At 42.8% G+C, this 22,986-nt stretch overlaps 1 non-coding gene across 1 annotated transcript; it reads left to right on the top strand.

The window, feature by feature from the left end:
- The first annotated feature begins 284 nt into the window (after positions 1 to 284).
- Positions 285 to 357, top strand: TRNAE-CUC (transfer RNA glutamic acid (anticodon CUC)). Its single transcript has one exon. It is a non-coding gene; the product is annotated as a tRNA-Glu (tRNA).
- Positions 358 to 22,986: the final 22,629 nt, after the last annotated feature.

The raw sequence follows: 22,986 nt of genomic DNA, 5'->3' as shown, positions 1-22,986 counted from the left end.
ACAGGACAGGGGCAGGAGACGTGGGGCTGCTGCAGAGACACAGGCCAAGGGGAGGATGTGGTGGACGAGCTGGGGGAGGCTGACCCACAGAGGAAGTTGCATGGAGTCGGTGTGTTCTTCCTCTTCTTCTGCGCTCACCTCGCCACAGACCCTCCGTCAGCTCCTTACCTGCTTTGTGACTTACCCAAACCCCTTAATGTCTAAATCTCAGTTGCCTCATCTGTATAAAGGGCATAGTGATGCTCCTGGGCTCTTGGGCTGGTGGTGAGGATTAAATAGGGAATTCCCTGGTGGTCCAGTGGTTAGGACTCTGCACTCTCACTGCCAGGGGCCCAGGTTCAGTCCCTGGTTGGGGAGCTATGATCCTGCATGCTGTGTGGTGCAGCCAAAAAAAAAAAAAAAAAGGGGTGAGGGTGAAAAGCATTTTGTAACAAAGAACACACTAAGCCAATGTGTGGTAGCCTCGTTGCTTCTTAGCCCCACAGAGACGCTTCCTCCTGGAAAGAAACCAAGAAGATGGTGGTGTTTTTCTGTTTCTTCTTGTCAGTTCACTTCAGTCCCTCAGTCTTGTCTGACTCTGTGACCCCATGGACTGCAGCACGCCAGGCTTCCCTGTCCATCACAGACTCCTGGAGCTTGCTCAAACTCATGTCCATTGAGTCAGTGATGCCATCCAACCATCTCATCTTTTGTCATCCCCTTCTCCTCCTGCCTTCAATCTATCCCAGCATCAGGGTCTTTTCCAGTAAGTCAGTTCTCCACATCAGGTGGCCAAAGTATCAGCTTCAGCTTTAGCATCAGTCCTTCCAATGAACATTCAGGACTGATTCCTTTAGGAATGACTGGTTTGATCTCCTTACAGTCCAAGGGACTCTCAAGAGTCTTCTCCAACTCCACAGTTCAAAAGCATCAATTCTTTGGCACTCAGCTTTCTTTATAGTCCAACTCTCACATCCATACCTGACTACTGGAAAAACCATAGCTTTGACTAGACGGACCTTTGTTGGCAAAGTAATGTCTCTGCTTTTTAATATGCTGTCTAGGTTGGTCATAGCTTTTCTTCCAAGGAGCAAGTGTCTTTTAATTTTATGGCTGCAGTGATTTTGGAGGCCCCCAAAATGAAATCTCTCAGTTTCCACCGTTTACCCATCTATTTGCCATGAAGTGATGGGACCAGATGCCATGATCTTAGTTTTCTGAATGTTGAGTTTTAAGCCAACTTTTTCACTCTCCTCTTTCACTTTCATCAAGAGGCTCTTTAGTTCTTCTTCACCTTCTGCCATAAGGGTGGTGTCATCTGCATATCTGAGGTTATTGATATTTCTCCCGGCAATCTTGATTCCAGCTTGTGCTTCCTCCAGCCCCGTGTTTCTCATGATGTACTCTGCATGTAAGTTAAATAAGCACGGTGACAATCTACAGCCTTGACATACTCCTTTCCCGATTTGGAACCAGTCTGTTGTTCCATGTCCAGTTCTAACTGTTGCTTCTTGACCTGCATCCAGATTTCTTAGGAGGCAGATAAGATGGTCTGGTATTCCCATCTCTTGAAGAATTTTCCACAGTTCATTGTGATCCACAATAAACTTTGGCTTTGGCATAGTCAATAAAGCAGAAGTAGATGTTTTTCTGGAACTCTCTTGCTTGTTTGATGATCCAGTGGATATTGGCAACTTGATCTCTGGTTCCTCTGCCTTTTCTAAATCCAGCTTGAACATCTGGAAGTTCATGGTTCACATACTGTTGAAACCTGGCTTGGAGAATTTTGAGCATTACTTTGCTAGTATGTGAGATGAGTGCAATTGTGTGGTAGTTTGAACTTTCTTTGACATTGCCTTTCTTTGGGATTGGAATGAAAACTGACCTTTTCCAGTCCTGTGGCCACTGCTGAGTTTTCCAAATTTGCTGGCATATTGAGTGCAGCACTTTCACAGCATCATCTTTCAGAATTTGAAATAGCTCAACTGGAATTCCATCACCTCCACTAGCTTTGTTCATAGTGATGCTTCCTAAGGCCCACTTGACTTCACATCCCTCTAGGTGAGTGATGACACCATCGTGATTATCTGGGTCATGAAGATCTTTTTTGTATAGTTCCTCTGTGTATTCCTGCCACCTCTTCTTAATATCTTCTGCTTCTGTTAGGTCCATACCGTTTCTATCATTTATTGTGCCCCTCTTTGCATGAAATATTTCCTTGGTATCTCTAATTTTCTTGAAGAGATCTCTAGTCTTTCCCAAACAAAACATTCTATTGTTTTCCTGTTTCTTTGCCTTGATCATTGAGGAAGGCTTTCTTATCTCTCCTAGCTACTGATTGGAACTCTGCATTCAAATGAGTGTATCTTTGCTTTTCTCCTTTGCCTTTAACTTCTCTTCTTTTCTCAGCTATTTGTAAGCTCTCCTCAGACAACCATTTTGCCTTTTTGTATTTATTTTTCTTGGGGATAGTCTTGAACACTGCCTCCTGTACAATGTCACAAACCTTTGTCCATAGTTCTTCAGGGACTCTGTCTATCAGATCTAATCCCTTGAATCTATTTGTCAGTTCCACAGTATAATTTTGAGGGATTTGATTTAGGTCATACCTGAATGGTCTTTGGCATTGTCCATTGCCAAAGAATGCTCAAACTACCACACAATTGCATTCATCTCACATACTAGCAAAGTAATGCTCAAAATTCTCCAAGCCAGGCTTCAACAGTACATGAACCGTGAACTTCCAGATGTTCAAGCTGGTTTTAGAAAAGACAGAGGAACCAGAGATCAAATTGCCAACATCTGTTGGATCATCGAAAAAGCAAGAGAGTTCCAGAAAAACATCTACTTCTGCTTTATTGACTATGCCAAAGCCAAAGTTTATTGTGGATCACAATGAACTGTGGAAAATTCTTCAAGAGATGGGAATACCAGACAACCTGACCTGCCTCTTGAGAAATCTGTATGCAGGTCAAGAAGCAGCAGTTAGAACTGGACATGGAAGAACAGACTGGTTCCAAATAGGAAAAGGAGGCTGTATATTGTCACTGTGCTTATTTAACTTACATGCAGAGTACATCATGAGAAACACTGGGCTGGAGGAAGCACAAGCTGGAATCAAGATTGCCGGGAGAAATGTCAATAACCTCAGATATGCAGATGACACCACCCTTATGACAGAAAGTGAAGAAGAACTAAAGAGCCTCTTGATGAAAGTGAAAGAGGAGAGTGAAAAAGTTGGCTTTAAAGCTTTTTCATTCAGAAAACATTCAGAAAACAAAGATCATGGCATCTGGTCCCATCACTTCATGGCAAATAGATGGAGAAACAGTGGAAACAGTGGGAGATTTTATTTTCTGGACTCCAAAATCACTGCAGATGATGACTGCAGCCATGAAATAAAAGGATGCCTACTCCTTAGAAGAAAAGTTATGACCAACCTAGACAGCATATTAAAAAGCAGAGACATTACTTTGCCATCAAAGGTCCATCTAGTCAAGGCTATGGTTTTTCCAGTAGTCATGTGGAAATGACTACTGGAATTGCAGCCATGAAATTAAAAGATGCTTACTCCTTGGAAGGAAAGTTATGACCAACCTAGACAGCATATTAAAAAGCAGAGACATTACTTTGCCAACAAAGGTCCGTCTAGTCAAAGCTATGGATTTTCCAGTGGTCATGTATAGATGTAAGAGTTGGACTGTGAAGAAAGCTGAGTGCTGAAAAATTGATGCTTTTAAACTGTGATGTTGGAGAAGACTCTTGAGAGTCCCTTGGACTGCAAGGAGATCCAACCAGGCCATTCTAAAGGAGATCAGTCCTGGGTGTTCTTTGGAAGGACTGATGCTAAAGCTGAAACTCCAGTACTTTGGCCACCTCATGTGAAGAGTTGATTCATTGGAAAAGACTCTGATGCTGGGAGGGATTGGGGGCAGGAGGAAAAGGGGACAACAGAAGATGAGATGACTGGATGGCATCACCGACTCAATGGACGTGAGTTTGAGTAAACTCTGGGAGTTGGTGATGGACAGGGAGGCCTGGCGTGCCGTGATTCATGGAGTCACAAAGAGTCAGACATGACTGAACTACTGAACTGACTGAATTGAACTGAAGACTTTGTGGGATTTTTTGGTAACACAGCAATAGCTGACTGACACAGATCCTGTCGTCTAGGCCACAGCTCATTGATCCAAGAAAAAGTAGGTGACTCAAAAACAGACATGAAACCAGAGACCTGTATGATTGCGGAAGGTAAGAACTCTGCCCAACAGAGAGAGGTACCCTCACTGAATGATGACTGATCAACAGATTGGATCTTCATTTTTGAGAAAGTTGACTACAGACAACCTGAGAGTCATCAGACAGAGGGGTGGCCCAGAACTAAGAGAAGTATAAAAGAAACTGAGAAAAGTATGAAAAAAGGGAGTGAGCAGAAGCCACGGAGCAGCTGCATCCATAAATAAACAGAAACCATAGGAAGAAAGGGACTTCCCTGGTGGTTTAGTGGCTAAGACTCCGGTCTCTCAGTGCAGGGAATCTGGGTTCAATCTCTGATCAGGGAACAAGATCCTGCATGCCGCAGCATATCCAAATAAATAAATAAATAAATATATATATTTATTTTAAAAAGAAGCCATAGGAAGAGAATTGTGTAGAGAATAGTTGTTCAGAAACAGTATAGGAGGAAGAAGCACAAGCATTGGGAAGTAGAGGCAGATGACCAGTGTTTCTGGTGAGTCACTGGAAGTGACGTTGAACCACCAGAGAAGCTGTGATGCCCATCTGGCGGGTGTTCCCACTGTAGCCATTGTCCCAGTGGACTGGGAACAGGGACAAGAGCAAGCTGCATATTTATCTACAAGTTCATCAGTCCTGAGTCTGAGAGATGATTCTGCTTTTCAGGATAAGTAAAGAGAGAAAAAAGAAAAGTTGTGTGGTTTACAGTTATTTATTTATATTACATTTTGTGCAATTTTGTGTGCATGAAATAATGTTAAAAACATTATAGAGATTCTGAAAAATTTCATCAAAGCAAAGGAAGGGCATATTTTCCTGAAGACTGAAAGAAAGAAACAGAATTCTTGAGAAATATTTACTGTAGGATTTGAAAGGAATTTTCAGGAAGGTTTTCACTAGAAGTAGGAGCAGAGAACTTTAAGAAACGAAAGGCTGAGATGAAAAGGCACCAGTGGTTCTCTTTTGGGAGAGACAGAGAATTGCCTGGAAACTCAAAATGCACAAAGATAACCCAAGTCCATGTGAGAAGCACTAAAGAACAGGACTGAAAGTGGGACAGAGCTGGTGAGGGATACTAAGGATAAACTTGAGCAAAATGCACAAGAAAAGGACTGGAAGATTAGGAAAGAGGACTGGCAACAAAAACATTGTAAGGGAACATTAGTGAGAGAACAGAGATGGAAGGTCAGGAAACCAGCTGCTCCCAAAGATAAGAACAGAATTGGGAGTGACGTCACAGGTGACAAATCTGTGCTGGGAAGTTTCTCCAGGGTGTGTCACCGCTTGAGTTATCGGGCTGGAGGGTGTACTGTATCCCAGGAAAAGTATTGAAAGTGAACAGGGGCTTTCCTGGTGGCTCAGTAATAAAGAATCTGCCTGTCAATGCCAGGAGACTCAGGTTCAATCCCTGGTCTGGGAAGATGGCACATGCTGCAGAGTAGCTAAGCCCATGCACCACAACTACTGAGCCTGTGCTCTAGAGCCCAGGAACCGCAACTGCTGAAGCCTGAATCCCCTATAGCCTATGCTCCGCAACAAGAGAAGCCACTGCAATGAGATGTCTGTGGACTGCAACTAGAAAGTAGCCCTGGATTGCCACAACTAGAGAAAAGCCTTTGCAGGACCAAAGACTCAGCACAGCTCAAAGTAAATAAATAAATATATAAAATTATTATTTTTTAACGTGAACTGAACCCAGATCCATCCTGACTAAATATCTGAATTAAAGAATACATCTCAGCAAAGTTAAAAGCTTCCTAGACTTACTTGCTGCTGCTGCAGCTGCTAACTCACTTCAGTCATGTCCGACTCCGTGCGACCCCATAGACGGCAGCCCACCAGGCTCCCCCGTCCCTGGGATTCTCCAGGCAAGAACACTGGAGTAGGTTGCCATTACTTCACTGCAAACATTGTGCTGTGCTGTGCTCCATTGCTTTAGCCCTGTCTGACTCTGTGATCCCATACACTGTAGCCCACCAGTCTCCTCTGTCCATGGGGATTCTCCAGGCAAGAATACTGGAGTGGGTAGTGATGCCCTCCTCCAGGGGATCTTCCTGACCCAGGGATCGAGCTGGCATCTCCTGCATTGGCAGGCAGATTCTTTACCGCTGAGCCACCGGGGATCTCAAATATAGCTGATTCTTGAATATAGCTGTATACACATAGCTGATTCATTTCGTTGTACAGAGAAACTAACCCAACATTGTAAAGCAACTATCCTGTGTGCTTAGTCACTTAGTCGTGTCCCACTCTTTGTGGGCCCATGACTGTGTAGCCCGTCATGCTGCTCTGTCCATGGGATTCTCCAGGCAAGAATACTGAAATGGGTTGCCATTTCCATCCTCCAGGGGATCTCCACGCCCCAGGGATTGAACCTGCAGGGAGACTCTTTTACCTGCTGAGTCATAAAGGAAGCCTATACCCCAAATTTAAAAAGAAAAAGAAAAATCTTCATAAAAAGGAACAGAAAGCAATCAAGCCTGAGACTTCTCTGTGACACTCAATGCCCAGGAGACAAAGGAACAATGTCTACATTTATGTCACAAGTAAAGAAAAATCTTCCTAAAAAGGAACAGAAAGCAATCAAGCCTGAGACTTCTCTGGGACACTCAAAGCCCAGGAGACAAAGGAACAACGTCTACATTTATGTCACAAGTTGTGAGTCAATTATTTTATATGTATCCAAGTTTCTTTTTGCATCTGAGGGGCAACAGAATTTCTGAGAATGTTTGGGTTTGGAAATACCACTGTGACTCCTTCTTCTCCTTTTTTTTTTTTTTTTAAGACATTTTAACTTACCAAGACATGAAATGAAAACTCCAAAATGGGGAAATCTTGGCATAACTGTAAATAATTTTTATAAACTTAGTTAGAACACAAAATATGTTTCAAAAATCCTTTTAAAGAGAAAATATATAGAGTGAATTCTAAAAATTATATTAACAACAGTATAGATGTCAATCATGTATTGCCTGCCATGACCAGAGTCCATTTTAAAGAAATATATCAGGTCACAGAAACTCAACTCTACTGAAACAAAAAGCATTTATTGGTTCAGGTGGCTGTATAGTAGGACCTTGTTGTTTATCCCCCGCTATATATAATAGTTTGCCTGTGCTAATCCCAAACTCCCAGTCCTTCCCTCCCCTACTCCCCCTCCCTCTTGGCAACCACACATCTGTTCTCAAGATCTGTAAGAATGTAAATCTTAGAAATTCTCATAATGAGAAAAGAGATTATAACTATGTGAGGTAATGGATGTTAACTAAACTTACAGTAGTAATCATTTTGTAGTATATACATATGTATATATATGGAATCACTCAGTTGTGTCCAACTCTTTGCGACCCCATGGACTGTAGCCCTCCAGGCTCCTCTGTCCATGGAATTCTCCAGGCAAGAATACTAAAGTGGTTTGCTATTTCCTCCTTCAGGCGATCTTCCCAACACAGCAATGGAACCCGAGTTACCTGCATCGCAGGCAGTTTCTTTACTGTCTGAGCGACCAGGGAAGCCCTCTATACTGGAGTGGGTTGCTGTTCCCTTCTCCAGGGGAATCTTCACAAGCCAGGGATCGAACCCAGGTCTTCTGCATTGCAGCCAGATTCTTTACCAGCTGAGCCACCAGGGAAGCCCTATACATATGTACGAGAAATCATTATGTTGTAAACTTAAAATACATTAGTGGAATACAGTTAATACAATATACTAATACAATGTTATATGTCAACTATAATTCAATTTTGAAGTCTCAAAAAAGGTTGCAGTGTGTTTTAAAAGGGAGACAAAAAAGCTAATGCTATATTTAGGAAGTCATGGAAACAAAGTAGTGGAACACAAATTGGAGTGAGTGAAGATGTTGATTCTGTGGATACCATGTGGTAAAACAAGAAAGCACAGGACTTCCCTGGTGATCCAGTGGATTAGAATCCACCTGCCAATGCAGGGGACCCCAGTTCTATTCCTGGTCTGGGAAGATCCCATATGCCACAGGGCAAATAAGCCTGTGCTCCACGACAAGAGAAGCCACCGCAGTCAGAAGCTTGCAACTAGGGCAAGTCTGCATGCAGCAACAGAGACCCAGCACAGCCAAAAATAAAATAAAGAACAATTTTTAAAAAAGAAAGTACCAGCACTTTGGGAGAAAATCTTGGTGACAGTAGGGGAGCACTCTTGAGAAATGCTGCATCACCAGTGCTCTTGATGGCACAGCAGTCAGGTTTGTGTGTAAAAACAGTTATCTATGACTCAGTCAGGAAACAAATCACAAGAGTCAGATTTTGAAAAACTTTGGGGAATATTTTAACCAACTTACTTTACTTTCAGTTTTCTTTTCATGTATGCATCAACATGATTTTTTTGGAAGAAATTTTAATTCGCATACAACAAATGTTTCAAGTGCTAGGAAAGCATTGTTCTATCACGTACCAGGCAGCATTCTTTCTTAGCAGTACATAAAATAATAGTGTGTGTTGCCTCTGGAGATGTCTCAAGAAATTCTCTGTATAGGCCCAGTTCTGGACCCAGTGGATCCAGCACTAAACTTGCCAGACAAGGTCCCTCCCCGTAGCTTATGTTATACTCTGGGAGACAGGCAGTCAAGTAAAAGTTAGAGACTATTCCAAATTTTTTTAAAAAGTCTTAATTTATTTGGCTGCGTCTGGTCTTAGTTGTGGCATGTGGGATCTCTTTTAAAAGAATTTTATTTGTTTATTTTTGGCCGTGCTGGGTCTTTCTTGCTGTGCAGGCTTTTCTCTAGTTGTAGTGAGCAGGGGCTACTCTCTAGTCGAGGTACCCAGGCTTCTCATGGTGGTGGCTTCTCTCGTTGGGGAGCAGCGGCTCTAGGGCACAGGCTTCAGTAGTTGTGGCATATGGGCTCAGTAGTCGTGTTTGCTGGGCTCTTGGGCACAGGCTCAATAGCTATGGTGCCTGGGCTTAGTTGCTCTGAGGCATATGGGATCTTCCTGGACCAGGGATTGATCTCCTGCATTGGCAGACAGATTCTTTACTACTGAGCCACCAGGGAAGCCCTCTTTGTGGGATCTTTCATTGTAGCACACAGACTCTAGTTGTGGCTCAAGGGCTTAGTTGCTCTGCAGCATGTGGGGTCTCAGTTCCCCGATCAGGGATTGAACCTGCTTCTGCATTTCAAGGCATATTCTTATCCATTGGACCACCAGAGAAGTCCCAAGACTTTGCTGAATTTTATGAGGGAAATCAGCAATGTGATGTGATGCGGAGCAACTTGGGCCGGTGGCTACTCTAGATCCTCTGGTTACAGAGCCAGAACCACACTGAGACCTTGGCAAGAGGGGCTCCTCCCTGGCTTTCAGCTTAACTTTATACAGACCTCCAGGGGATCTTGTTAAAATGCAGATTCTGACTCATCAGGGCTGAGGGAGCCCTGAGAGTCTGCATTTTTTTATTAATTTTTATTGGAGTAGGCGCTAGTGGTAAAGAACCCACCGGCCAATGAAGGAGCCTTAACAGAACTCCAGGGTTTGATCTCTCCTGGGTTTGATCAAACCCAGGGTTTGACCCCTGGTTCCGGAACAGCCCCTGAAAAAGGAATTGGCAACACACACCAGTATTTTTGCCTGGAGAATCCCATAGACAGAGGAGCCTGGCAAGCTACAGTCCATGGGGTTGCGAAGAATCTGACATGACTGAAGAAACTTAGCATAGCACATGGTTGCTTTACAATGTTGTATTAGTTTCTGCTGTACAGCAAAATGAATCAGCTATAAGTATACATATATCCCCTCTTTTTTTGGATTTCCTTTCTATATAGGTCACCAAAGAGCACTGAGTAAAGTTTCCTGTGCTATACAATAGGTAATTATTAGTTATCTGTTTCATACATAGTAGTGTATAAATGTCAATCCCAATCTCCCAATTCTCCACACCCCCCCCACCTTAGTATCCAGAAGTTTGTTCTCTACATCTGTGTCTCTATGTCTGCTTTTCAAATGATTTAATCTATACCATTTTTATAGATTCCACATATAGGAGATAGTATATATTTGTTTTTTTCTTTCTGATTTTCTTCCCTCTGTGTAACAGTCTCTAGGTCTAGCCATGTCTCTGCAAATGGCATTAATTCATTCCTTTTTATGGCTGAGTAATAGTCCATTGTATATAGGCACCACATCTTCTTTACCCATTCCTCTGTTGATGGACATTTAGGTTGCTTCTGTGTACTGGCTGCTGTTAACAGTGCTACAGTGAACATTGGGGTGCATGCATTTTTTGAACCATATTTTTCTCCAGATACATGTTCAGGCGTGGGATTGCTGGATCATATGGTGGTTCTATTTTTAGTATTTTGAGGAACCTCATACTGTTCTCCGTTCCTCATACTGTTCACTAATTTACATTCCCACCAACAGTGCAGCAGGGCTTACTTTTCTCCCCACCTCTCCAGGATTTATTGTTTGTAGATTTTTTGATTGAGGGTCTACATTTCTTAAAAGCAGCTGGGTGATGCTGAGGCTCCTGTTCCAAGGACCATGCTATGGTAGCAAGACTGCAGGGTGCCCTGTGTATCACAAATACTGAAACACAAGGCCCCTTTCCCTCCCTCTTGGCTTGTGAAAAGATTTTTGCAAGTTTGGTTGACAACTGAGCAAATGGAGTTATGAGAAAGTAACGTGCCAGTTGGGCTTTCTGGTGGCTCAGTGATAAAGAACCCACCTACCAATGCAGGAGATGTGGGTTCAATCCCTTGTTTGGGAAGATCCCCTGGAGAAGGAAATGGCAACCCACTCCAGTATTCTTGCCTGGAAAATCCCATGGAAAGAAGGAGCCTGGCAGGCTACAGTCCATGGGGTCGCAAAAGAGTTGAACATAACTTAGCGACTAAACAGCAATATGTTTTAAGAAGTTCCAGAGAATATAAACACAAAGAAAATTTAATCCATATAGCAGGAGATAAAGTATCAAGAGGCATAAGAAAGAGAAAGCATACAGTAAGATGACTGATTATACCAAATATGTGGATCAGAACAATTCATGAAAATATTTTAAACTCCTCTATGAAAAAAATTAATGTTTTCAAATTAAGCTAATCAACAAAATTCTGTTAACAGTAGTTGCCTCAGAGGAGAGAAACAAGATATGGAAGACAAGAGGGAAAGGAAAATTGCTTTTCACCTTTATGAAAATGTATGATTGCATCTTTTTAAAACAATTATTTATTTATTTGGCTGCACTAGGTCTTGGTTGCGGCATGCAGGATATAGTTCCCTGACCAGGGATCGAACCCAGACCCCCTGCCTAGGGAGTGTGGAGTCTTAGCCAGTGGACCACCAGGGAAGGGTCCTACTGGGTATTTTGAATTTTATTATTATGTTTTGATTATTCAAAATAATAAGTGCATAATAAAATTAAAGCATATAGTATAGATAATGTTAAGTGTTCATTTTATACTGTTATAGGGTATATTTACGTTGATTATATAACAATGATAAAGCTTTAGGCACAAAATCATATTGTACTGAAATATATAAAGTCAAAATAGATACCCTGGGAAACCAAACATATATATATATATATATATATATATAGCTATATGTAGCTATAAGAACTATATAATAGTAGCGAGAAACTGTGGCATAACTCAGCAGTCTGTAGTAGATGAAGTAAGAAAAATTACCCAAGGGTACAAAGGTATTGAGAATCTAAATGACAATAAGGTGATTGATTAATTAGCCACTCATTCAACAAATATTTATTAAAAGTGTATGACGTGCACCATGCCCTTTGCTAGATACCAGGAATGCAGCAATAAAGTCTCCATCCTGGAGCTTGCCTTCAAATGATATTTATTGAACTTTGTAGCTCATAAATGGAGAACACACCTTTTTTGACATTAATGAAACATTTATAAATATTGATAAAATATTAGGCTCTGAAGGAAATACCAGATAGCTTCAAAGCTGAAATTGTACTGGCCACCTTTTCTGACCACAGTGCAGCAAACCAGAAATTTACAAATGTTTAAGTAAGAAAACCCAACCTTCTAAAAGCCCCAAAATAGTTCGGGGACTTCCCTGCTGGTCCAATGATTAAGGCTCCACAGTTCCACTGGACAGGGCACAGGTTCAATCCCTGGCCAGGGAACTAAGATCTCATGCTGCATGGTGTGGCCAAATAATAATAATAAAAAAAACCCAAAGCAGCAAATCCAAATTGCAAACACTGAAGGTTATAAACAGGTAATGAGAATGTATCATGGCAAAACTGGAAGAACTGGTGGAAATGACTCCAGATTTCTGAGTACTTATGATTAGCACTTACAACCAATGCCAAAGACTTTTAATATGTTATTTTATATACAATCCTCACAACAGATATGGCATAATGCCCCTGTTGTGATGTAGTCACCCATAAAAATTTGCCAAAGTGGTGTATGTGGCTCAGAGAAATTAAGTAACTTGCTTAAAACCAAAGCTGACACCAGTTAAGCTGGAACTTGTGCTCGGGCCTGGCAGACTCTTCTGTTTATAATTGCTATGCTACCATCAGTATGATTGATGGAATATGCAGAAGGGAGGAGCCGGTGATTTAAGCTGGCTTTAACCAAAACTTGTTTTCTCAGGCTTTTTGTTTCCCTTCCTATCCTTCCCCTCTTTCTTCCCTCTCTTCTTTCCCTCCCCACCCCCCCAACCTTTTCTTTCTTTCGTAGAACAAAGGTTTATGGAGCACTTACTGTGTACCAGGCATTGTTCAATATGCTGGGGATTCAGTGACGAGAGGCAGACAATAAGCAAGTCAACAATACTTATACAGCTTTAGAGAGCAATATTTGTTATGAAGAAAAAGCAAACATGATAAGGAGGTAGATTGACAGGTGTTTAGAGCTATTTTCGTTAGGGAGGTCGGGGGAGGTCTCTCGGAGGCAGTGACCTTCAGAAAGGAAGCGGGCTTTGGGAGGAAGACTGTTCCAGTGAAGGCAACAGCTAGTGCAATGTCCCTGGGGAGACAGGCTTAGCCTGCTATGGGCGCAGTGAAGAATGGCAGAGTGGATGGAGCTCGGTGAGTGAGGAAAGAGCTGAAGAGGTGGCTTTGAAGGCCATCATCGGAGTCGTGGGGCAGCCGTGGGGCAGCCATGTGGCAGCCTGGAGCAGGGGTTGACGTGCTACCCTTTGTTATGAGGAAAATGGATTGAAGGAGAGTAAGACTGGAAGAGGGGAGACAAGTGAGGAGGTTATTGCAGTGGTACAGGTGAAGGATAGTGGTGGCCTGAACTGTGTGGTAAAGACAGAGAAGGGTAACGAGAGATCAGAGTTGGGGTAGAGTTTTGTTTTTGTGTTTTATTCGGCTACACCAGGGCTTAGTTGCGGCATGTAGTATCTTTAGTTGCGGCGTGGGGGGATCTATTCCCTGACCAGGGATCGAACTTGGGGCATTGGGAGCCCAGAGTCTTAACCACTGGACCACCAGGTAAGTCCCTGGGGTAAATTTTGAATGTAGAGCTGCTGGAATCTACTGAGGGCTGTGGGCATTGATGAGCCCTAAGACTTAGTGATGGGGTGGCAGGGGCCATTCATAAACACGAAGAAGCACAGGAAAGATAGGTGAAGGGATGGGAGAAGGAGTGTAATCAGAGAAGGAAAAGATAGGAAAACAGGCTGCAGGAGGAGCCAGCAAAAGGATCCTCCAGTAAGGAGGGAGGAAAACCAGGAGAGTGTGCTATCCCAGAGGCCAATACAGGGGTTCAAAGAGCAAATGCATTTAACAACTCTGTTAAATGCTGCTAAGAGGCTGAGTAATGACCATTGGGCTTGGCCTTATCTCAGCAAGATGAAAGTACTTTCATCGAAATGGTTTGGGATGTGAATGGAGAAGAAAGGATGACCAGACATTTAACACGAATGAATTTAACATGGAGGACCAAAATAGAAAAAAGGAAATTGTAAGAAATTGCTATCATAAGAGGCACTGGTGGGACAATGAGGAAGTTCTTTTCTGATTGTTTCTCTTTCCTCTGGAAAACAAGTTTTCATATCACTAATGGAGGTTGGAGTATGCAGTATCGTCACTCGAGGCAAGAAGGGGAATTTCAGAGAGCAGAAAAAAGTACAGTATTGAGCAGGGAAGCCACAGGATTGCCAGGCATGCTAAGAACCTGCTTGTGATTGATCATTACAGAGTCAAAGTGAGACTTGTCAACACAGTCGTTTATCCTCAGCCTTACTCGGTAGCTCAGGGAAAGTCTCACTGTTGGTAGAGTTTGGCTTGATCCTTCTTGCAGTTTTGTATAGAAGATGGTGGGAGAAGGACAAGAGAATTAAGAGTGTGTACACAAAGGGGACTTCCTTGGTCGTCCAGTGGTTAAGACTCCGAGCTCCCAATGCAGGCGGCCTGGGTTCAATCCCTGGTCAGAGAACTAGAAAGACCTTGATGCTGGGGAAAATCAAATGCAAAAGGAGAAGAAGGCAGCAGAGGATGAGATGGTTAGATAGCATCGCCGACTCAATGGGCATGAATTTGAGCAAACTCCGGGAGATACTGAAGGACAGAGGAGCCTGGTGTGCTGCAGCCTATGGAGTCGAGAAGAGTGAGACATAGCAACTGAACAACAAATGCTGCAACTAAGACCTGGTGGAGCCAAGTAAATAAATAAGATAAAAAAAGAATTTAAAGAAGAGTGTACACGAAGGAATCATTATAGTTATGGACAGCTGAACTTAAGCTGGGTTAAGAGGGATGTGAAGAGCGTGATAGACAGTGAAAATGTGGACTGGACAATGGACTAGAGAAACCAAAGGTTGAAGGATTGTTGAACCGAGGATATCTGATAGTGGATTGGAAGGATGGATAGAGTGGAGTGCTGGGAGTCTGAAGGTTGGAAGAGGTGCAGTTACCTTAGCATGTGGCTGAGGTCGGGTGGCAGAGAAGAGGATAAGGAACTGAGATGTTGGGCTGCTGGATGCATTATCTCAGAGGATGTCTCAGTTACACAAACAAAGACATGATTAATGATAGAGAAGTAAATATAAGCCAAATGCATAAGCCTTTGATGAAACTGGTAGATGTTGCAAGATGATTGCCACAAGGCAGGGAGATGGCTGGTCTAGGCTTCTGGCAGGTGCTTCTGAGAGGCTGGGGTTTTGAAGGGAGGAGAAATTTTTTGAAAGCAAAAACAGATAAGGAAGACAACGGCCTCACCCCAGAATGTGTGGAATGTGGGAGGAAAAATACCTCTTCAAAGGGGGCTTCGGAGGATAACCAAACATCTGAGAGCAAGAAGGCAAAGGGATTAGGGTTCCATCCAGCTTTTAGATTTTTACCTTTTGAATTATAAGCATTTTATCATATGAATATGAGCATTTTAAACTTAAATTTGATATCAACCTTTATTACATGACATACAATAAATCTTTGTATTGCATTGTATTGTTGTATAATACAATATTGTATTGTACAATACAATACATTATTGTATTGTATTGTTTGTATTGGTATTGCAGCTTCTATTAAGCAACAGTTCTCTTTGTGGAAAACAATAAGAGTAACAACTATATTATTTCCAGTGGAAAACTTGGCATTAATCTTAGTAATCTCTGTACCAATACTCATTAAAGATCTGTACATTAGATTAAAAAAAAAAAGATTGCAAAGAGAAAAACAAGAGGCGAGGTGGACACTTTGGAGGTTCTTGTTGACCTTAAATCCCAGAGGGTCCAGTGAGAGAATCTGGGGCAGGAAAGGGAGGAGGGAAGAGACTGAACCCAAGAGGGGATGAACAGAGTTGTGTGGGGATAAGTCCATGAGTGTCTTGGCAAGTGTGGACTTCTGGCATGTTGCCAGGGAAAGTGTGTGACGTAGATTCTGGGCTTTAGACTCTGTTCTGTCCTCTTTGTGGCTTTACAGCAGCTCTTTGGCTTCTGCTGTAGTTCCTGTCTTCTGTGCCTCAGATCTGAGTCCACGAAGCTAGCTTGGGACTAGCACCCTACACAGATGATGTTGTCTTCTTCATCCTGTGCATCTACCCCAAGCCCTGCAAATTGACTTCCTCCTTCATTGGCCAGAAGCTCTATGTGAAGTGTCTCAAGCATATCAACTTCCACGCTCTCCAGGGAGGCTGAGACAGTCTTGTGTTCAGTTTGATTCCCCGCTGGGACACTTCCTACATCCTCCTAAAAGAGAAAAAAATTGAGAACTGCCTAAGTGTCCCACTAGACTGTGTCACATTCATAAAGTAAACTAATGTACATCTGGGGCAGGAGGGGACCCCTTCCAGAGCCCAAAACTGGGCTCTTGTCTAACACTCGGAAATGACTTGTCTGAGGAGACACAAGTGCTGACAAAGCAAGAGATTTTATTGGGAAAGGGCACCCGGGTGGAGAGCAGTAGGGTAAGGGAACGCAGGAGAACTGCTCTGCCACGTGGCTCGCAGTCTCGGGTTTTATGGTGATGGGATTAGTTTCCGGGCGGTCTTTGGCCAATCACTATAATTCAGCATCTTTCCTGGTGGTGCACACATCGCCCAGCCAAGATGGATGCTAACGAGAGGGATTCTGCGAAGTGGATGGACACCCAGTGTCTCCTTTCCACCTTTCCCTAACTCTTCTGGTTGGTGGTGGCTTATTAGTTCCGTATTCCTTATCAGGATCTCCTGTCATAAAACAACTCATGCAAATGGTTACTATGGTGCCTGGCCAGGGTGGGCAGTTTCAATCAGTGTGCTTCCCCTAACACATCCATCTATGAAAACAGACTGTCTAATGACATGTCATGTACAGAAGTGAGAGTTGGACTATGAAGAAGGCTGAGGGTCAAAGAACTGATGCTTTCAAATTGTGGTGCTGGAGAAGACTCTTGAGAGTCCCTTGGACTGCAAGGAGATCCAACCAGTCAATCCTAAAGGAAATCAACCCTAAATATTCATTGGGAGGACTGATGCTAAAGCTGAAACTCCAATGCTTTGGCCACTTGATACAAAGAGCTGACTCATTGGAAAAGACCCTGATGCTGGAAAAGATTGAGGGCAGGAGGAGAAGAGGGCAACAGAGGATGAGATGAGATGGTTGGGTGGCATCGCCAACTCAACGGACATGAGTTTGGGCAGAGTCTGGGAGATAGTGAAGGACAAGGAAGCCTGGCGTGCAGCAGTCCGTGGGGTCACAGAGTTGGACATGACCTAGAGGTTGAACAACAACAAGGATGTGAGAAGTTATTCATATTGTATTGGTTTCTTAAAAAAGCAAGCTAGTTAACGTGAGGTACAATATGATTGAAGTTTGTGAAAATGTGTGTGTTCTGGCCCAGTGGCTAAGATTCTGCGCTCCCAAGGCAGGGGGCCTCGGTTCAATCCTAGGTCAGGGAGCTAGATCCTGTATACCACAACTAAAAGATCGTACATGCAGCAGTGAAGACCCAGCATAGCCAAATAATACACATTCTGATGAAAGGGACTGTGGACACACCGAAATGGCAACGATGGTCATCTCTGGGTGTTAAGGTTGAGGGTCATTTGAATTTTCTTCTCTGTGTTTTCTGTATCTTCTAAGTTGCCCGATTGTTGCTTCCAGTTCACCTCCATCTCACTAGCTACCTTCTCAAGGCTGCCACCACTGGTCTGTTGAATACTCTCATGTCTTTGCTGTGAAGTACAGGGGACATTTCTTCACCTTGACCTGACCTGGCCTCAGCTGTCTGGCACATCTGAGTACCATTTCTTTGTTTCTGAACCCTCCTGGTTTTCCTTTGCCCTTAGCACTTCTTTCTCTCAGGGCAGGCTCTTCTTCCTCTGACCATCCTTCCCTCCACCAGGATTCTATTATATATATATATATATATATATATATATATATATATATATATAGTATTCTATATTATATATAGAATATATATTGTATTCTATTGATTCTATTATATATACATGTATATGTATATATATATTGTACTTAGTCGCTCAGTCATGTCCAACTCTTTGTGACCCCATGGACTGTAGCTCACCAGGCTTCTCTGTCCATGGGGATTCCCCAGGTAAGAATACTGGAGTGGGTTGCCATGCCCTTCTCCAGGGGATCTTCCCAACCCAGGGATCAAACCCAGGTCTCCTGCATTGCAAACAGATTCTTTACCATCTGAGACACCAGGGAAGCCCAAGAATACTGGAGTGGGTAGCCTATCCTTTTTCCAGGGAAACTTCCAGACCCAGGAATCGAACCAGGGTCTCCTGAATTGCAGGCAGATTCTTTATCAGCTGAGCTACCAGGGAAGCCCATAAATAAATAAATAAATATATAACATATATATGTTAATATATGTTATATATATATATATATATAAAACACTTACCACCCACCTATATATATATATGTATGTGTGTGTGTGCTAAGTCGTGTCCTACTCTTGGCGACCCCATGGACTGTAGCCTGCCAGGTTCCTCTGTCCATGGGATTCTCTAGGCAAGAATACTGAAGTGGATTTTCATTCCCTTCTTCAGGGGATCTTCCTGACCCAGGGATCGAACCTACATCTCTTGCATCTCTTGTGTCTTCTGCACTGGCAGGTGGATTCTTTATCACTGTGCAACCTGGGAAAACCCTTATGTATTACTTACTTAATATTTAATTTATTTAGCTGCATCGGGTCTTAGTTGTGGCATGTGGGAATTTATTGCCTGACCAGGGATTGAACCCGGGCCTGCCTGCCTTGGGAACATGGAGTCTTAACTCCTGGACCACCTGAAAAGCCCCCAAGGTTTTGTTTTTAAGGCCACTTCTTCTCTCTCAGGCCCTCATCCCCTCTCCTCTTTGTGTGAGTTCCCTCTCTCACATGTTAACTGCCTACCAGAATTTCTACCATGAGGTTCCACAAGCATTTCAAACTTAACATGAATTCATTACCTTTGTGTCCCTCTCCTTCCAACCTCTCTAGCTCCACCCTTCCTCTTCCTGTGTCCCTACTGCCTGCCCATGGCACCTCCTTCCATCTAGTTGCCCCGACTGGGAACCTACAGCTCTTTCTCTGCCCCCGACCTTGTTCCAGTATGATTGCTCACCACCTGTTATTTCTACCCCCTCATTAGCCCCAGGGTTTACCTGTCTGTCTCCACCATCAAGGCGCCACCAGCTCTTGCCTATATTATTACCAAAAACTCCTAGCTCATCTGTCTCAAGTCTTATTCTTTCATAGTCAATTTTCCCTCCAGTATAGCAGGAATAGCTTTCAAAAATTCCTCTGGAATAACTTTCCAGTGGTCCAGTGGCTAAGATTCCACACTTCCAAGGCAGGGAGCCCAGGTTCTATCCCTGGTTAGGGAACTAGATTCCACATCCTGCAACTGAAAAGATCTGTGCCCCAGCCCAGCCAAGGAAAAAAATACCTTTAGTAAATGCTAAGTGGCTATTACGTCTCAGGCACTGTGCAAGGGCATAGTTACAATCAGACTGGCAAGGTTTCCCTTTTCATGGCATTTAGTTTTTAGTGTGTATTGGAGGAGGAGGGGTAATAAACATAAATGAATGACATGATAAAATAACTGTGACACATGTTCAAAGAAAATACAAGAGTAGAGTGATGGGGGTAAGAGATCCTTGTAAATTTCATGGAAGCAAGGACCAATCTTTTGTGTTTTTTCCCCTTTGCATCTCTAACACAAAACCGTGTGTGCATTCAATCAGTATTTAGTAATTATCAAAGTAGACAGTTTGTAATCTAAACATTTTTATTACAAAAGTACTGTGTGTTCATGCAAGAAAAATGAGCAGGACAGCAAAACAAAAGGGTAAACAAACCCTTAGTAATGCTACCGCTTGGAGATAACAATATGCTTTGGTATTTCTATGTAGGAAAGCACAGGAACTTAGCGAGAGATTATTTTTCTGGCCAAGGGAGTGACGAAAAGTTCTATTTCCTCTCAATCCATCAGAGACCTAGGCTGCTCTTTTATGGCATTAGGAGACACACAAGGTACTATGGAGGGGGTTCTACCCTCCTCTGGGGTCAAGGAAGGCTACCCTTCTAAGGAAGTGACCTTTAAGCTGTAAAGGAATTTGTTGTGCAAGAAAATGGGAAAGTTCCACACTGAGAAATGACTTCATTTAGAGCTTCTGGCTCCAGGGTAGAGATGGGGACAGGAAGTGGGATGAAATTGCCTTTGAAAGTTGGCAGAGACCACATTAAAAGAGCATATTTCTCTAGATCTAACTGCCAGTTTTTGGGAACTAAAGAATACAGATGCACAGATTAAAAAAAATAAAATAAAACCTCCCAGAAGAAGTAATCAGCCCGATCCAGAATGAGGAACATTCTACAGGACAAATGATTTAGTTACTCATTGACTCAGCGTGAACATAAAAAAAGGGAAGGAGGCTTGTTATAGGAAACAAAACAAAACACCCAAACTTACGAGACATAACAACCAAAAGCCACCTGTGGATCGTCTTTATTTCTTTGTTTTAAAATTTTTATTTATTTATTTATGGATGTGGTGGGTCTTCATTGCAGAGCTCGGGCTTCTCATTGTGGTGGCTTCTCTTGCTGTGGCTAGAGGACACTAGAGCATGGGCTTCAGTAGTTGCAGTATATGGGCTACATAGTTGAGGTTCCCGGGTTCTAGAGCACAGGCTCAATAGTTGTGGTGTGAGGAGCAACAAATCTGTTGCTCCATGGTATGTGGGGTCTTCCTGGACCAGAGATCGAATCCATGCCTCCTGCATTGGCAGGTGGAGTCTTTACTGCTGAGCCACCCTTATTTATTTCTTGATTGTAACAAACCAACTGTAAAAGGCATGTTGGAGACAACTGAAGAAATGTGGATATGAACTGGGTACTATGATAAGACACTAAAGAATAATTGTTAATTTTATTGGGTATGATAATGGCATGGTGGTTACACTTTTTTTAAAAGGCCTTGTTTGTTGTAGATGCATGTGAGACAACATATCTGCGGGTGTGTTTTACAGCACTCTGGGAAAAAGCTGGAGGTGTGTGATATTTTGATATAAACAATATATATTTGGGGGACTTCCTTGGTGGTCCAGTGGTTAAGGATCCACCTTTCAATGCAGGGGACTCAAATTCTATCCCTGGTGGAGGAACTATGATCCCACAAGCCTCTGGGCAACTCAACCCGCTTGGGTTAACTACTGAGCCTGAATTTCTCAACAAAGACCCATCACAGCCAAAACGAAAGAAATACTTTTTGGCCTTTGTCCCACATTTCTGGCTCAAAATTGTATGAAACCCTTGAAATTTTCCTGAGTGATAGAGAGGAATGTCTTCTGTTATTCATTACAGGCCCCTTTTAACTATACCCAAGTTTATGCTAATGAGGTGACTCAATGGTTCCCTGGATAGCTTCAGGATTATTCCTCAGGAATAATAATAATAATGATGATTCCTGTGTGTCTGGATGGCGTAGAGCCATCTGTGATTGTTTAACAGGGACTTGTGGGTCCTGTATCGACCCAAACATATTCTTCTGGACTGCTGCATTTACTACCAATGATGTTGCCCCTAAATTAGTCACTCTCACAATCCATTTTAGTAAAGGTCCTTCAGGAAGCTGATGATACCAGTCTGAAAAATGAAGCAGCTAACTCCTTCACAACTATATTCCTGATTTCAGGAGTTTCTTGGTTTTTGCCCTCCCCACCCATGCTAACTTCCCAGGTGGCTCAGTGGCAAAGAATCCGCTTGCCAATGCAGGAGATTTGGGGTTCGATCCCTGAGTTGGGAAGATCCCCTGAAGGAGGAAGTGGCAACCCACTCCAATATTCTTGCCTGGAAAACCCCATGGACAGAGGAACCTGGCAGGCTACAGTCCATGGGGTTGCAAAGAGTCAGCATGCATGAGCATGCATGCTAACTACCTTCTTGGTGACCAGGAGACTTAGAGGTACTTTCTGTTGTCCAAGCCTAATTTTTTACTTAGTGGATAGCTTTGAGGCTAGCGGCCAAAATTCAGGCTGACCCAAATCTGAACTTAGTTTAGCATCAAAGTCCAAACCAGAACTCTTTTTTAAGTTTCATTATAGCTATTACAAATAATCACCAAGGGATGCATACTTCACATTTTTTTTTCTTGTTGGTTTGCACTTCCTTATGCTCCTCCATGGTGGCTCAAGCGGTAAAGAATCCACCTGCAATGCAGGAGACCCAGCTTTGATCCCTGGATCGGGAAGATCCCCTGGAGAAGGAAATGGTAACCCACTATAATGTTCTTGCCTGGAGAATTCCATGGACAGAAGAGCCTGGCAACCCCAGTTCATGGGGTTGCAAAGAGTTGGACAGACTATATGACTAACACATACACATGCCTCTAGTGAAACAACTTCCTGGAGTTGACTCCAACTCTAAATTCTATTTCCATTCGTAACTTTTGCTCACAGAACTCAGAATTAGTAATATTACTAATTATTACTGATTTACTATAAAAGATACAACTCACATAGTTGGTTGCTCTGGTATCTAACCTCCATCCTGAAGCTAAATACTCATCCAGAGTCACCTTATTAGAATAAACTCAGGTATGGTTGTAAGGGGCTTATTGTGAATAACAAAAGAGGCTCCTCTCAACTCTATCACTCAGGTCACAGAAGCTCTCCTGCCAAGAATGGAGGATGCAGACCAAATATATATTTCTTATATTATCACGTCATCACAAGGAATAATAATAAAACTGAAAAATGCTGGTGATTGTCCAAGCTGGGTGATGGGTACATAGAGATTCATTCTGCCGAGTCTTCCAGGGTTTTTGTGGATTTGGAAACTTAGATAATAAAATATTTAGAAAAAAAGAGGATAATGTAA

The sequence above is a fragment of the Bubalus kerabau genome, chromosome 4 (assembly GCF_029407905.1).
Source record: "Bubalus kerabau isolate K-KA32 ecotype Philippines breed swamp buffalo chromosome 4, PCC_UOA_SB_1v2, whole genome shotgun sequence".
Taxonomy (NCBI): Eukaryota; Metazoa; Chordata; class Mammalia; order Artiodactyla; family Bovidae; genus Bubalus; species Bubalus kerabau.
This window is presented reverse-complemented; position numbering and strand designations above follow the sequence as displayed.